The sequence below is a fragment of the Mustela putorius genome, unplaced genomic scaffold (assembly GCF_011764305.1).
Source record: "Mustela putorius furo isolate JIRA1106 unplaced genomic scaffold, ASM1176430v1.1 tig00000592_pilon_pilon_pilon, whole genome shotgun sequence".
Classification (NCBI taxonomy): domain Eukaryota; kingdom Metazoa; phylum Chordata; class Mammalia; order Carnivora; family Mustelidae; genus Mustela; species Mustela putorius.
Genome location: NW_025421426.1, coordinates 6,294,824 through 6,309,224, shown reverse-complemented (window position 1 = coordinate 6,309,224; position 14,401 = coordinate 6,294,824). Strand labels below are relative to the sequence as shown.

At 40.7% G+C, this 14,401-nt stretch overlaps 1 long non-coding RNA gene across 3 annotated transcripts in view; it reads right to left on the bottom strand.

Annotated features, from left to right (window-relative positions):
• Window positions 1-14,401, bottom strand: part of LOC123392616 — a 29,669-nt gene continuing 15,268 nt past the window's right edge. The window contains exons 3-4 of one of the 3 annotated variants that reach the window (XR_006607354.1): window positions 12,124-12,189; window positions 11,445-11,702 (exon numbers count right to left, since the gene is read on the bottom strand). This is a non-coding gene — a long non-coding RNA (uncharacterized LOC123392616). Of the gene's footprint in view, window positions 43-11,444; window positions 12,190-14,401 lie in introns of those variants that run through there. The other 2 variants (XR_006607355.1, XR_006607353.1) reach the window with 2 other exon arrangements.

Below are 14,401 nucleotides of genomic sequence, written 5' to 3'. Positions count from 1 at the left end.
AGGCTTCTTGCTTGGCTGGGAGCCTGCTTCTGTCTCTGCCTGCTATAAAATTAAAAGAAAGAAGGAAAGAGAGAAAGAAAGAAAGAAAGAGAAGAAGAATGAAGAGCATTAGGAATGCTTATTCATTGCTGAGAGGAGTGTAAAAGAGTAGACCACTTGGAAAGGACTTGACAAGTTCTTATAAAGTTAAGCATGTATTTGCCATACAACCTGGCAACTTATGTTCACATGAAGCCCTCACACTAATGTTTATAGTAGATTTCCTCCTAACAGCCAAACCTGGGAACAACCAAAATGTCTTTCCGCAAGGGAACAGATAAACAAACCATGGTCCGTCCATGTAATGGGACCCTATGGAGCGACTAGTATAGAAATGTTCATGAGAGGGGCACCTGGTGGCTCAGTGGGTTAAGCCGCTGCCTTCGGCTCAGGTCATGATCTCAGAGTCCTGGGATCGAGTCCCGCATCGGGCTCTCTGCTCAGCAGAGAGCCTGCTTCCCTCTCTCTCTCTCTCTGGCTGCCTCTCCGTCTACTTGTGATTTCTCTCTGTCAAATTAATAAATAAAATCTTAAAAAAAAAAAAAAAAAGAAATGTTCATGAGGGGCGCCTGGGTGGCTCAGTGGGTTAAAGCCTCTGCCTTCGGCTCAGGTCATGATCCCAGGGTCCTGGGATCGAGCCCCACGTCGGGCTTTCTGCTTGGCGGGGAGCCTGCTTCCTCCTCTCTCACTCTCTGCTGGCCTCTCTGCCTACTTGTGATCTCGCGCTCTGTCAAATAAATAAATAAAATCTTAAAAAAAAAATGTTCATGAAAAAACATAAATGAATCTTAATTGCATCACTGCGGGTGAGAAAAACGAAACCCAAAAAGCTACAAATTGTTTGCTTCCATTTATACAATATTCTGGAGAAGGCAAAATTAGAGGGACGGAAAACAAATCAGTGGTTGTCAGAGGGGTGGGGGTGGGGCTAGTCGTCTAAAATCCTACACCTGATGTTTAGGTATTTAGGTGACTGAACTGTTCTTCATGCTCCTGAGGTGGTGGATACATGACTGCATTTTCCCAAACCCTTACAGAGCAAACTTTACTATATGCAAATGTTTAGGGATCGGTAAAGATGGCCAAGGTTCCCAAGATGGAGTTAAAGACCAGGACAAATGAATCCACTGGCAGGGATGGGAACAAAAGAAGCTGACACTAATTAATTTTGGAAAAGTGCTTTGACTGGAAATGGTAAAAGCTAAAGACAAAAAGAACTGCACGTTGACACTGTCTTCTAGTTGCTAAGTGTGTTTCTCACAGGGATAATAAATATAAAATACCGTGAACTGAATGAAAATGAAATTACAACATACCAAAAACTTGGGGATGAGGGAATCTTTAGAGGGAAATTTGTAGTGCTAAAATGTTTGCATTGGGGGCACCTGGGTGACTCAGTGGGTTAAAGCCTCTGCCTTTGGCTCGGGTCATGATCCCAGGATCCTGGGAACAAGCCCTGCATTGGGCTCTCTGTTCAGCAGGGAGCCTGCTTCCTTTCCTCTCTCTCTGCCTGCCTTTCTGCCTACTTGTGATCTCTGTCAAATAAATAAATAAAATTTTTTTTAAAAAGTTTGCATTAGGGGCATCTGGGTGACTCAGTTGGTTGGGCCACTGCCTTTGGCTCAGGTCAGGATGCCAGGGTCCTGGGATGGAACCCCATGTCTGGCTCCCTGCTCAGTGGGGAGCCTGCTTCTCCTTTGCCCTCTGCCCACTACTCCACTGGCTTGAGCTTTCTCTGTCAAAAAAAATTTAAAAAAAAAATTGAAATATTTGCATTGGAAAAGCAAAAAAAAGGTCCCAAACTAGTAGTAATGTACATCTCTTCCTTAAACTAGAAAAAGAAATTAAATCCCAAGCAAGCAGAATTACAGAAATAATAAAGATACCAATAAATGGAAAGCAGTAATAATAGAGAAAAATTTATGAAAACAGAAGCTCATTCTTCTGAAGAAAAAAAAAATTAAACATAATTAATAAACCTCTATCCAGATCATCAAGAAAAAAGAGCCAGAAAATTTGTGGCAGATACAGAAAACATGTGTGTTTGTTAATGAACAGACCACCTCTAGATTCCAGGGGTCTGAATGAAGATAAAAATATGGTAAGAGTATTTCCTTCGAAGAGAAGGATTGAGTGGCTGGGGATAAGGTGGGAAAATGACTTTTTGGTGAAATACCTTTCAGTTTCAGTTTTCTTTTAAATATGTGTATGTGCATATGTAATCACATATTCAGTTTTCTTTTAAATATGTGTATGTGCATATGTAATCACTAATCCTGGCTGGCTTAGTCAGTAGGCCATTCTGCTCTTGATCTCAGAGTTGTAAGTTTGAGCCCCATGCTGGGCCTAGAGATTACTTAAAAATACAAAAGCATTGTTTAAAAAAAAAGTAACAAAAATAAAGTGCTTTATATTTCAAAGAAAACATCTTCATTTGAGGGCTGGAAGTTTTTATTTATTGCTTTATAAAGTTCTTAATTTATTTAAGTAATCTCTGCACCCAATGTGGAGCTCAAACTCATAATCCTGAGGTCAAGAGTCACGTGCTTTTCCAACTGAGCCAGCTGGGTGCCCTGAGGGGTTTTTAAAAGCAGATTCATTCATTCATTCATTCATTCACTTAGTCAATATGTGATGTTTATTATTTCCATGAATTTTTATACTTAACATTGCAATGAAGTCTTCCTAAAACAATATTACTTTGTGAATTTTAATTTTTTTTTAATTTTTTAAAGACTTTATTTATTCATTTGAGAGAGAGAGAGAGAGAGCGCACGAGCAGGGAGAGTGGCAGGTGGAGAGGGAGAAGCAGACTCCCCAAGAAGCTAGAAGCCTGATGTGGGGCTCGATCCCAGGACTTGGGAGATCATGACCTGAGCTGAAGGCAGACACTTAACCATCTGAGCCACCCAGGCGTCCCTTAAAATTTTACATAAGTGGTATCATACTATTTGGATTCTTCTGTGCCTTGCTTTTTTTGCCCCTCAATGTTACATTTTGGGGGAGTTCACCTTTATTTACATACGTGGCTTTCATCTGCTCATTTTCACTTCTGTATAGACCATCGCATGGGTGTATCCTCTTGTACTTACCCAGTCTTCTGCTGATGGACATTTAGGTCAGAGGTATGTCTTGCTGTTGTAGGCACTGCCACTACCAGCATTCTTGCGTATCTCCTCATGCAATTTGTAGATTTTACATTTCCTATATTTGTAATGGACTGTTTCCCAAAATACCCAGTGAGGCACCCTTTTCTAAGAGCTGTCTCACCTACTGATTTTTTAATATATCTATGAACTATAGATATAATTAATGATAACTTTATTTTAATGCTCACAGACCTCAGCAAAGTGGGGAGTTACAGTCATTCGATTTATTTATGCAACAGACACTTAGATATCTACTAAGCATTAATTGTGTGTCATACACGGAGAATACTGAAATGAACAAGATGGCCTCTGCCCTCATGGAGGTCACATAGAGAACATATCTCTGCTTTTCTCTACTGGCCCTTTTCTCTTACTGACTCTCCTAAAAAATCTTGATAGGATTTAGTACAGGGATACTACGGGCTCCGGGGTGAAGTGAGAAGTATGATTATGAGTTAGTTAGTTCTAAGTCCACAAGGTAGCTCCTATTGGCTTAGCTGACGTGGTTCTCTCTCAAATTTAATACCAGCTAAGTAAGTGGGAAAAACAAATTCCTCACAATACGTTTAAATTGATTCTATAGGAGAATCTATTGCTTATCTCAAGGTTACTTGGAAATAGGAGGGTATGTTTTTGTATCAGACTGGAGGCAGAAGGCTACAGGGAGTCATTTTCCCTGGAACGTTAGAAAGTTTTTCAGTCATTCGAAATAGCTTTTAGCTTCATGCAAATGATTTCTCATTAAGAGCGAAAGTGCTCTTGTTACATTTAAGTGCTATCTACTCTCTAGATAATGTCTATGTTTTATTATATAGTTTTAAAAATTAAGTTTCTTGGGGCCCTTCGGTGGCACAGTCAAGTGTCAGGGTCATGGGATTGAGCCCCATGTCGGGGCTCCATGCTCACTGCGGAGTCTGCTTGAGAGTCTCTGTCCCCACTTCCTCTGCCCAACCCCCTGCACTCTCGCTCTCTCAAATAAATAAAGCTTTAAAAAATATTAAGTTTCTTAATGTAATTTTTACCCATCATTTAAAAAGACAAATAATTTTAAGAAGCTTATCATGAAAAAGAACACTTTCATCCACTCACTTTTAACTATTTTCCCCAGGTATCTTCCTTTATATTTCTCTTTTCTTTTAAAAGATTATATTTATACATTTGAGAGAGGGAGATCACAGAAGGAGAGAGAGAAAGAGGGAAAAACAGACTCCCCACTGAACAGAGAACCTAACAAGGGGCTTGATCCCAGGACACCCAAGACCATGACCCGAGCCAAAGGCAGAAGCTTAACTGACTGAGCCACCAGGTGCCCCTATATTTCTTTTTTTCAATACTTTATTTATTATTTTTTTAGTAATCTCTACACCCAACATGGGGCTCGAACTCACAACCCTGAGATCAAGAGTCATATGTTCTTCTGACTGAGCCAGGCAGGCATTCCTCTTCCTTCATATTCTTTTTTTTTTTTAAAGGTTTATTTTATTTTATTCATTTGAGAGAGAGAGAGAGAGCATGAGAAGGGAGATGTCAGAGGGTGAAGCAGACTCCCTGCTGAGCAGGGAGCCCAATGTGGGACTCGATCCCGGGACTGCAGGATCATGACCTGAGCCGAAGGCAGTCACTTTACCAACTGAGCCACCCAGGCGCCCCTTTCCTTCATATTCTAAAGGACATGCCTATACTGACATTTCTTGATTCTTCCATTTAGATCTGTTGACTGCCTACCATGGAAGATAAGAATTAGTTCTCTTAATCCTGTTCCCACCCACTCCAACACAATAATTTCCCCTTCTTAGTTATTCCAGTATCTTCCTATCATAATTATTGATTCAACCAGTATTTAATATTTACATTATTAAGCCTACAGAAGGAGTGCTTACTATTAAGCCATGTAAAGTTTTATGATTACATTTCATTTCATCTATAACTCCCCCCAAAAAAAGTTATTAGTTGCCTTGTTTTCTCATTTTCTTGTGTCACAGGATATAGATAGGGAACTATTTCAGTCTCAGTTTCGGATGATGCTTCCCCATTCCAAAGTAAGTCCCGCCTAGGCGAGACTCATAAAAGAGGTGATTAAAAACTGGTTATAGCAGCTTTATTCATAATTGCCCAAACCTGCAAGCAACCAAGAGAGCCTTCAGTGGGTGAAGGGTTAAATAAACTGTACTACATCCAGACAGTGGAATATAATTCAGCACTAAAGAGAAATGAGCTATTGAGTCACGAAAACACGTGGAGGAAACTAAAAGGCACGTTACTAAGTGACAAAGGCCAATCTGAAAAGGCTACATACCATGCCATTCCAGCTACATGACATTCTACAAAAGGCCAAACGATGGAGACAATTAAAGATCAGTGGTCCCCAGGGATTTAGGTGAAGGGATGAATGAACAGAGCACAGAGACTTTTAGGGCAATGAAACTACTCTACATGATACTACAATGGTGGACAGATGTCATTATGTCTTTGTCCAAACCCATAAAATGTACACCGCCCTTTGGGTGATAATGACATGTCTGTGTAGATTCATGGACGGTAACATACATACCCAGGTGGAGGATGTTGATAGTGGAGTATGCATGGGTGGGGGCAGGGGTTTTTGAGAATTCTCTGTACTTTCTGCTCTATTCTAATTTTGCTGTGAACTTAAAACTGCCTGAAAAATAAAGTCTATTAAGTTAAAAAAATAAACTAAAAATAAGTTAAATAAAATGATAAATAAGTAAATAAAATATAAATTAAAATATAAATAAAATTTGGGACGCCTGGGTGGCTCAGTTGGTTAGGCAGCTGCCTTCGGCTCAGGTCATGATCCCAGCGTCCTGGGATCAAGTCCCACATCGGGCTCCTTGCTCAGCAGGGAGCCTGCTTCTCCTTCTGCCTCTGCTGCCATTCTGTCTGCCTGTGCTCGCTCTCTCCCCCCATCTGATAAATAAATAAAATCTTTAAATATATATATATAAATAAAATTTAAAAATAAATTAAATTTTTTAAAAATTAAAAAAAAAAAAACACCTGGTTTTGTTACTTTGGTCCCCTACCCATTCATGAGCATGAAAAGACTGCTGAAATTTCCCAAGATCAAAGAAAATGTTTGGAGAGCACTGATGAGCTATGAGTACACTTCCACCCATTTGTGGGAATGAGACAAGGAAGGCACTTCGTTCGGACATCCCAATGAGCTTGATGTGTCTCCTGAAGCTCAGGTGACACGGTAGGTGGTGTCTGACTCGTGCTTAAGAAGTATATGAAAGGGACCGTGGCTGGCCAGCTCCTCTGATAGGGCAGAGGAAAGCAGAGGCACTGTTTCAAGGTGCTAGAAAGTATCCCGAGGACCAGACTGGGCCGTGCTAGGCAAAGACTAGCTTGGATCTGGTCTAAGAGGTTTTTCCCAAGGAGTGAGGCGACCACAGTCTAAAGAGGCTGCTTGTCTGATGGCTGAGGCCAGAATTAAAAGTGGTCATAAAATCAAGGGGTCTTCTGGTTGAACAAGGTCCCTCCCACAGAGCAGATCAGAGCTCAGGCATCAGAGCTGGAGGAATGTCCTGGAAGAATCATACAAGTCAAAAGCACCCCGGAAGAGTAAGAGTCCACTGTGAACCCCTGCCAAGGTCAGAGAGTGACATACTGCCTCTTCTCTCCTGTCTACACAAGGCCCTTCTATCCAGGAGGAACCAGAGACAGTCTCCTGGTAGAGAATGATGCTGGAAGGGCTTGTGGGAAAGTGAAGAAGCCCACCAGGCCTCCCTTTTTTACCTCAGATGACCAATCTAAAACATGTCTGTATGGTAGAGGGAGAGATTATTTTATTTTAAATAAATTTGGGAGTTTTGACTCTTATTAGAGTGAATCAGATAAAACTGCCAATATTCAACCTTTTTTCTTTTTAAAGATTTTATTTATTTATTTGACAGAGAGATCACAAGTAGGCAGAGAGGCAGGCAGAGAGAGAGAGAGGAGGAAGCAGGCTCCCTGCTGAGCAGAAAGCCCGATGTAGGGCTCGATCCCAGGACCCTGGGATCATGACCTGAGCTGAAGGCAGAGGCTTTAACCCACTGAGCCACCCAGGCGCCCCTCAACCTTTTTTGACTTACACAAATGGCAACTTCATATGGTTCAGCTTAATGCATGAGAGTGGACTTTTGAATTACTGAACTGAGGTTGTTTGGAGGTTTTAAATGACCAAGAGAATTTTATTACCTGAGAGTGACTAAAAAAGCCATGAGACTGGCCCTAGACTTCACTCAAGGGGATAGGGGAAGAACAATTTGAATATGCAAAGAATAAACTTTGCATCCAAGAATAAACTTCTTTTCTTCCTACACCCCAGAGTTCCCACCTGTTCAACAAATTGGCTACACTTAGTTTTCTGTGTATTTACCACCAACTCATCCACAAAATCTCTGAAAGAGACTGAAGTTTCCTCTCAAGAGATTCGAACATGTCAGGTAACCTTTCAATTGATTTTCAATTTTCGTTTCTTGGAGACATTCCCCGCCTCTTCCCTTGCAGCTCTCTGTTTTCCTCCTCCGTTTGGGACTGATTCCTCTCCAGGCCTGCTGGGCAGCTGTGGCGGCAACACTTTCTCTTGTGTCTTTCCTGGGCTGCATATCCTGTTTCTTGGATTCCCTGAGGTCCTGGTTCATGATTTTCTCCTTCATGCTCCACTCACTTCCTGAGAAAGTGGCCAAGAAGAGAAATTTTCAAGATCTTGCCTATCTGAAATTGTCTTTATTCTGTCTTCATGCTTCATGGATAATTTGTCTGGGTATAGAATTCTAGGTTAGAAATCATTATCTTTTAGAACACAGTTTTTCTGTCTCATAGCAGGGGGAAAATCTGTTTCTTAGTACTTTATGCTTAGATGGGAAACCAACTTTTCTATTACTCCCTCACTTCCTCTGTGTCTCCTCCTCCTTTTAAAAAAAATTTATTGTTTATTTATGGCAATTATTATAAATATTATTTATTTATTGTTTTCTTTTTTTATCTAAGTAATCTCTACATGTAACGTGAGGTTTGAACTCATGACTCCAAGATCAAGAGTCAAATGCTCTTCCAACTGCGCCAGCCAGGTGCTCCACCATCTTCAATCTTCTCTCTCTCCACTTTCTCTTTCTCCTTTTTTTTTTTTTTTAAAGATTTTATTTATTTATTTGACAGACGGAGATCACAAGTAGGCAGAGAAGCAGGCAGAGAGAGAGGAGGAAGCAGGCTCCTTGCTGAGCAGAGAGCCCGATGCGGGGCTCCATCCCAGGACCCTGAGATCATGACCTGAGCTGAAGGCAGAGGCTTTAACCCACTGAGCCACCCAGGTTCCCCTTCTCTTTCTTCTTGATGGTGGTTGAGAAAAACTCTTTATCATTGGGTTTTCAAACTCCACAACTGTCAAAAAGCACAAAACAGTTTTTCCAACACATGGTTGTCTTTACATATAGCAGAAAAGAAATTTGGCACTGGCACTTCATGCTGTGTTTGAATTACTATATATAGTGAGAACACACATAATCAATTAAAAATTTGTTGTATCTTGATAAATGAGTTTTCTGTCATTCCTAATACTAAAACTTGGCCACATAATTTTTTCTTTTTATTAAAATTGAGGTGAAATTCACATAAAATTAACCATTTAACAGTGAACAATTCAGTGGCATTTAGTACTTTCACAGAGCTGAACTATCACTACCTACCTCTATCTAGTTCCAAAACATTTTCATTATTCCAAAAGGAAACTTTGTATTCATTAAGCAGTTGCTCCCCACTCCCCCTTCTCTCCCAAAACTCTGGCAGCCATCAATCTGCTTTCTGTTTCTATGGATTTCACATATTGTATGGAATCATACAACAATGGGACCTTTGACTTCATCCACTTAACATCATTTTTTATGTTAAGGTTCACCCATATTTGGCATGTATTAGTACTTCATTCCTTTTTATAGCCAAATAATGTTCCATTGTATGGCTATGTCACAATTGTTTATCCACTTATCTGCTTATGGCTGTCTGGGTTGTCTTCACCTTTGGTTATTATGAACAATGCTGCTATGAACATTAATGTACAAGGATTTGTTTTTAGGGGTGCCTGGGTGGCTCAGTCAGTTAAGCGTCTGCCTTTGGCTCAGGTCGTGATCCCGGGGTCCTGGGATCGAGCCCCACATTGGGTTCTCTACTTGGTGGGAAGCCTGATTCTCCCTCTCCCACTCCCCCAGCTTGTGTTCCCTCTCTCGCTGTCTCTCCCTGTCAAATAAATAAAATCTTAAAAAAAAAAAAAGAATTTGTTTCTAAATTCCCTCAAAAAACCTATTTTCAGTTCTTTTGGGTATATATTTAGGGGTTGAATTACTCAGTCACATGGTTACTCTATGTTTATCTTTTTTAGGAACTGCCAAGCTATCTTTCACAGCTGAACCGTTTTACATTCCCACTGGTGATGAACAAGTGTTCTAATTTCTCTATATCTTTGCCAACAATTGTTATTTTCCTTTTTTTAAAATTACAGCTACTGGTGAGTGTAAAGTGGTATCTCATTATTTTTTTTTTTTGCATTTCCCTAATAACTATTGGTGTAAAGTGTCTTTTCATACAATGACTTTTTGGTCATTTGTATATCTTCTTTGGAGAAATGTCTATTCAAGTCCTTTCCTCACTTTAAAATTGGGTTGTTTGTTTTTTAGTTTTGAATTGTAGGAGTTTCTGGATACTCCCCTTATCTTTTGAGACTATCTGAATTTTCCCTGTTGTAAAATTCTGATAATAGGAGTGTTATACCATGTGGGAAAGACCATTTGTTGTCTCATGATATCCGCTGATTTTTTTTGTTGCAATAGAACCCCAACTTTATTTTTAGGCTAATTACGTGACCATAAAAATGACTTTTCTAGTCCCCCTGTTTCTCGGTATGACCACATTGTTAAATTGAAGATGTCTGTTACACATCTAAGTGGGGATATTAGTTAGACATCTGGAAAATCAAGAATAGAGCTCAGGAGAGAGGTCATTCAGTCATGACCCTAATGTTCCCTCCCCACTGCCTTTATCCACCACATTTGAGCACCTGGCTCACGTATTCTTTTCTACTCATATCCCGGTGACCTCAACATTCATACACACAACCAATCCAAGATCCTGTTCATTCAGCTGTAGGACCTTCTCATTTCTAGCGATCATCTCTTCTATCCTACTCGAGTCATGCCTCCTTAAGACCATATACTAGGTCTCGACATCAAAAATAAATATATCCAAAATATAATTCTATATTCTGGCCACAATCCTTCCAACCTCCATATTTCATGACTCACGAAGACTATTCTTCTAGCTCATCAGGACTCCAATCTATTCACCCATCTAGTTTCTCCCCTTCCATCAGCCTTCTCCATCTTTCATGCCTTTCTATACTCAGCAAACATTATAGTCCATCTTTTCAAGAACACTCTTTCCAATACCGTAAACTCCGATGACCATTTGCATTTTGATTGTACTTATCGATCAAAATTCCGGCTATTCTAGCTATGCCTGGGTGGCTCAGTGGGTTGAGGCCTCTGCCTTTGGCTCAAGTCATGATCCCAGGGTCCTGGGATTGAGGCCCTGCATCGGGCTCTCTGCTCAGCAGGGAGCCTGCTTCTCCCCTCTCTCTCTCTCTGCCTGCCTCACTTGTGATCTCTGTCAAGTGAATAAATAAAATCTTAAAAAAAAAATTCCAGCTATCTGCTTTGTCAGTGTCTATATTGAAAAACTCAGGCATCTTCCCAAAACAAAAACAATAACCCACCTACATCTGGACCAATCTTCTTCCTGTTGCCAATGGAGTGGTTGGTGTCCCTCCTATTGAAACCAATCCTTATCTCCTCCTCTCCTTCATATAAACCTTATTCTACCAATGATTCATTTCTTCTTCTGGATATTTAGGTATTTGCTCTCGACTAGATGCCCCCAATCTTTATTTAAACATTCGTAAGTCAGGGTGCCTACGTAGATGAGTTGGTTAAAATGTCTGCCTTTGGCTTAGGTCATAATCCTACCATGCTGGGATGGAGTTCTCCCTGCGTTGGGCTGCCCGCATCAGGCTCCCTGCTTGGCAGGAAGTCTGCTTCTCTCTCTGCCCTGCCACCCCCACCACTCATGCTCTCTTTCTCACAAAAATAAATAAATAAAATCTTAGAAATAAATAAATAAAAATTAAATATTTGTTAAGTTTTTCTTATCTAAAAAAAAAACAACAACAACAACAAAACACAAAAAACACATCTCTTAGTCTCATTGTGTCTCCAGCTCCAGCACTTTATTTTCCTTCCCTTCTCACAGCCAAACTGATTGAAAGGTTTGCCAACACTTTATTAAAACCTGCTGCTAAATCCAATAAGCATGTTCAGATCTCTCGTTGCTGGATCTTTCACTAGCATTTGACATGGCGCATCGCTTCCTTCTAGAAATATTCTCCTTCCTGGGCATCTGGACACGACTCTCTTCTAGTTTCCATCCTGTTTCTCTGATCACTCCTTTCCTTCGTAAGGTCTCAGAATGACATAGAAGGAAGTGTTTTTACATACCTGAGCACTGTAATTAGTGTAGATCATTCATATTTTCTTGTTAATCTTACAAAGAGGAAAGTATATGGAACAAAATTAGAAAGGCAGGCTTGAAAAGGAAAGTGATGGTTTAACTGAAATGGTATGATATACGTATTATATTTCGTTTTAAATTTTCGCTAGAGTCTAACAGTGTTCTGCATGATATGTTTTTATTTAGGTATAATTAACATGCATTAATAGTGTTTTAACAATAAATATAAATCAAGTGTATATTTTGTGAAAAATTATCAAATTTATAATACTTGTTCCGAGAGTGTAAATGTTGGAGATACATGGTAAAGTTGGTGTAGCCACAGGAAGAAATGAGGACGAGGCTCTTCTTCAAGGGAGTTTATTGTACTCACAGGTCTTCGAGTGGGGATAACCATGCCATACAAAGCCAAAGAGGAAGCACCAAGTATTGATGTCACCTGGTGGCAGAAGAGAGGAGAGGGGAATGCCCGGATTTAGGACTAGCTAGTCTGAATTATGTGGGCTCTGGGCTATAGGGGGTGCTCTCTAGTCCCCTGGTGCCTGGCTCTGGGATGATTTTGGGCAGGGGAAGTACTGGCTTAGTGAGTTCCAGTTAGAGGACTATTGGAGCTATAAACTAGGGATTGGTTGGCTTGTAAATGAAAGATGTGCTCCCAGCTGAGCCCTCTGCTGTCTGTCTCTAAGAACAGAGTAGCCCTGGGAGGAGCAGGCTCTCCCCTGACAAGCTTTTTAAGATGTCAAAACATTATAAAACACAGAAAATTTTAAAAAATGATTAATGCAACACCTTTCAGGGAACTGCATTACTCTTTCAGATATGGACCTAATATTTTCATATCAAACATGAGAAGGAAGGGTTAATGCTTAGAAACAAGGCAGACAGATTGCACGAGGCAAGCACGTTCCCTCCCAGCTGCAGCTGCCGCATGCCTAGATCAAAGACCACGGACACTATTACTTAGATTAAATGTCCTCTCAACTTAAAAGAACAGCATTCCCCAAAGCAAACAAAGTCTACCAGTGAGGCAAAAGCTTTTGCAGGGTGTGAGCCTAAATTGCTTCTCAGAGGGACCAGCCGGCTTGACAAGTTTTTGTTTATAAACCCCAGGAGGATGCACAAGGAAGTAATTGCTAGTGGGATGGGAGAAGGAACATCCCTTGGGTTTGACCAGCATTTAGGAGAAAAGGGGGGAGAATCGCGCTGAGTTAACACTGTGAAAAAGGGTGGTCACGGTAGGAGCTCAGGTTTTGGTTTCCAACGGACTTGGATTCAAATCCTGCACTGGCCACTCATCGGCTTCTTTGAACAAGTCAGTTAATGATAATAAATAACGTTTGCGAAGCACTTACGATGTGTCGGGCACTGTTGCAAGTGTTTTATATGTTTTAATTAATTTAATCCCCACAACAATTTTATGCAGTAGGTACTATAATTTCCTCCATTTTATGGATGCATAAACTGAGGCACAGAGTGGTTGAGCCGGTTGCATAAGATGAGCACACATTTGTTAAGTGAAGGAGCTATTTCCAATAGAACAAGCCACATATCTCATGTCCTTCTAGTCAATACTTTTCCCTGCTTGAGTTAAGCAGTACTGGTTTCTGAGCTCTAAGTCGTACAAACCATGACAAAGTTTTTTATGCATGTTGTCACATGTGCATAAAGGATTTTTTTGTGTCAAATAAGTGGTATATGCCATTCATATTAAATAAATATAAGGGAGATGGTGAGGTGAAGGAAGGTGGCTAATTGAGAAAGTATGAAACCTCACTGGAAATTGGTATATGAATTTTTTTTTAAGATTTTATTTTTGGGGCGCCTGGGTGGCTCAGTGGGTTAAAGCCTCTGCCTTCGGCTCAGGTCATGATCCCACAATCCTGGGATGGAGCCCCACATCGGGCTCTCTGCTCAGCGGGGAGCCTGCTTCCTCCTCTCTCTCTGCCTGCCTCTCTGCCTGCTTGTGATCTCTGTCTGTCAAATAAATAAATCTTTAAAAAAACAAAAACAAAAACAAACAAAAAAAGATTTTATTTTTAAGGGGCACCTGGGTGGCTCAGTCTTTGAGTGTTTGCCTTCAGCTCAGGTCATGATCCCGGGGTCCTGGATTAAGCCCCACACTGAGCTCTGTGTTTGGCAGGAGGCCTGCTTCTCCCTCTCCCACCACCCCCACTCGCGTTTCCTCTTTCACTGTGTCTCTCTCTGTCAAATAAATAAAATCTTAAAAAAAGGGCACTGGATGACTCAGTTGGTTAAGCAACTACCTTTGGCTCAGATCATGATCCTGGAGTCCCAGGTTCGAGTCCCACATCGGGCTCCCAGCTCCACGGGGAGTCTGCTTCTCCCTCTGACCTCCCGTCTCGTGCTCTCTCACTCTGTCTCTCTCAAATAAATAAATAACATCTTTTAGAAAAATATAATAAAAATCTTTTAAAAAAAGATTTTATTTTTAAGTAATTTCTACATCCATCATTGGGCTTGAACTCAAAATTCTGAGATCAAGAGTCACACACTCTACCGACTGAGCTGGGCACCCTTGGAATATGAATTTTTTAAAAAAAGGTTTTATTTATTTATTTGGCAGAGAGAGAGACAGTGAGAGGGAACACAAGCAGGGGGAGTGGGAGAGGGAGAGGGAGAAGGAGGCTCCC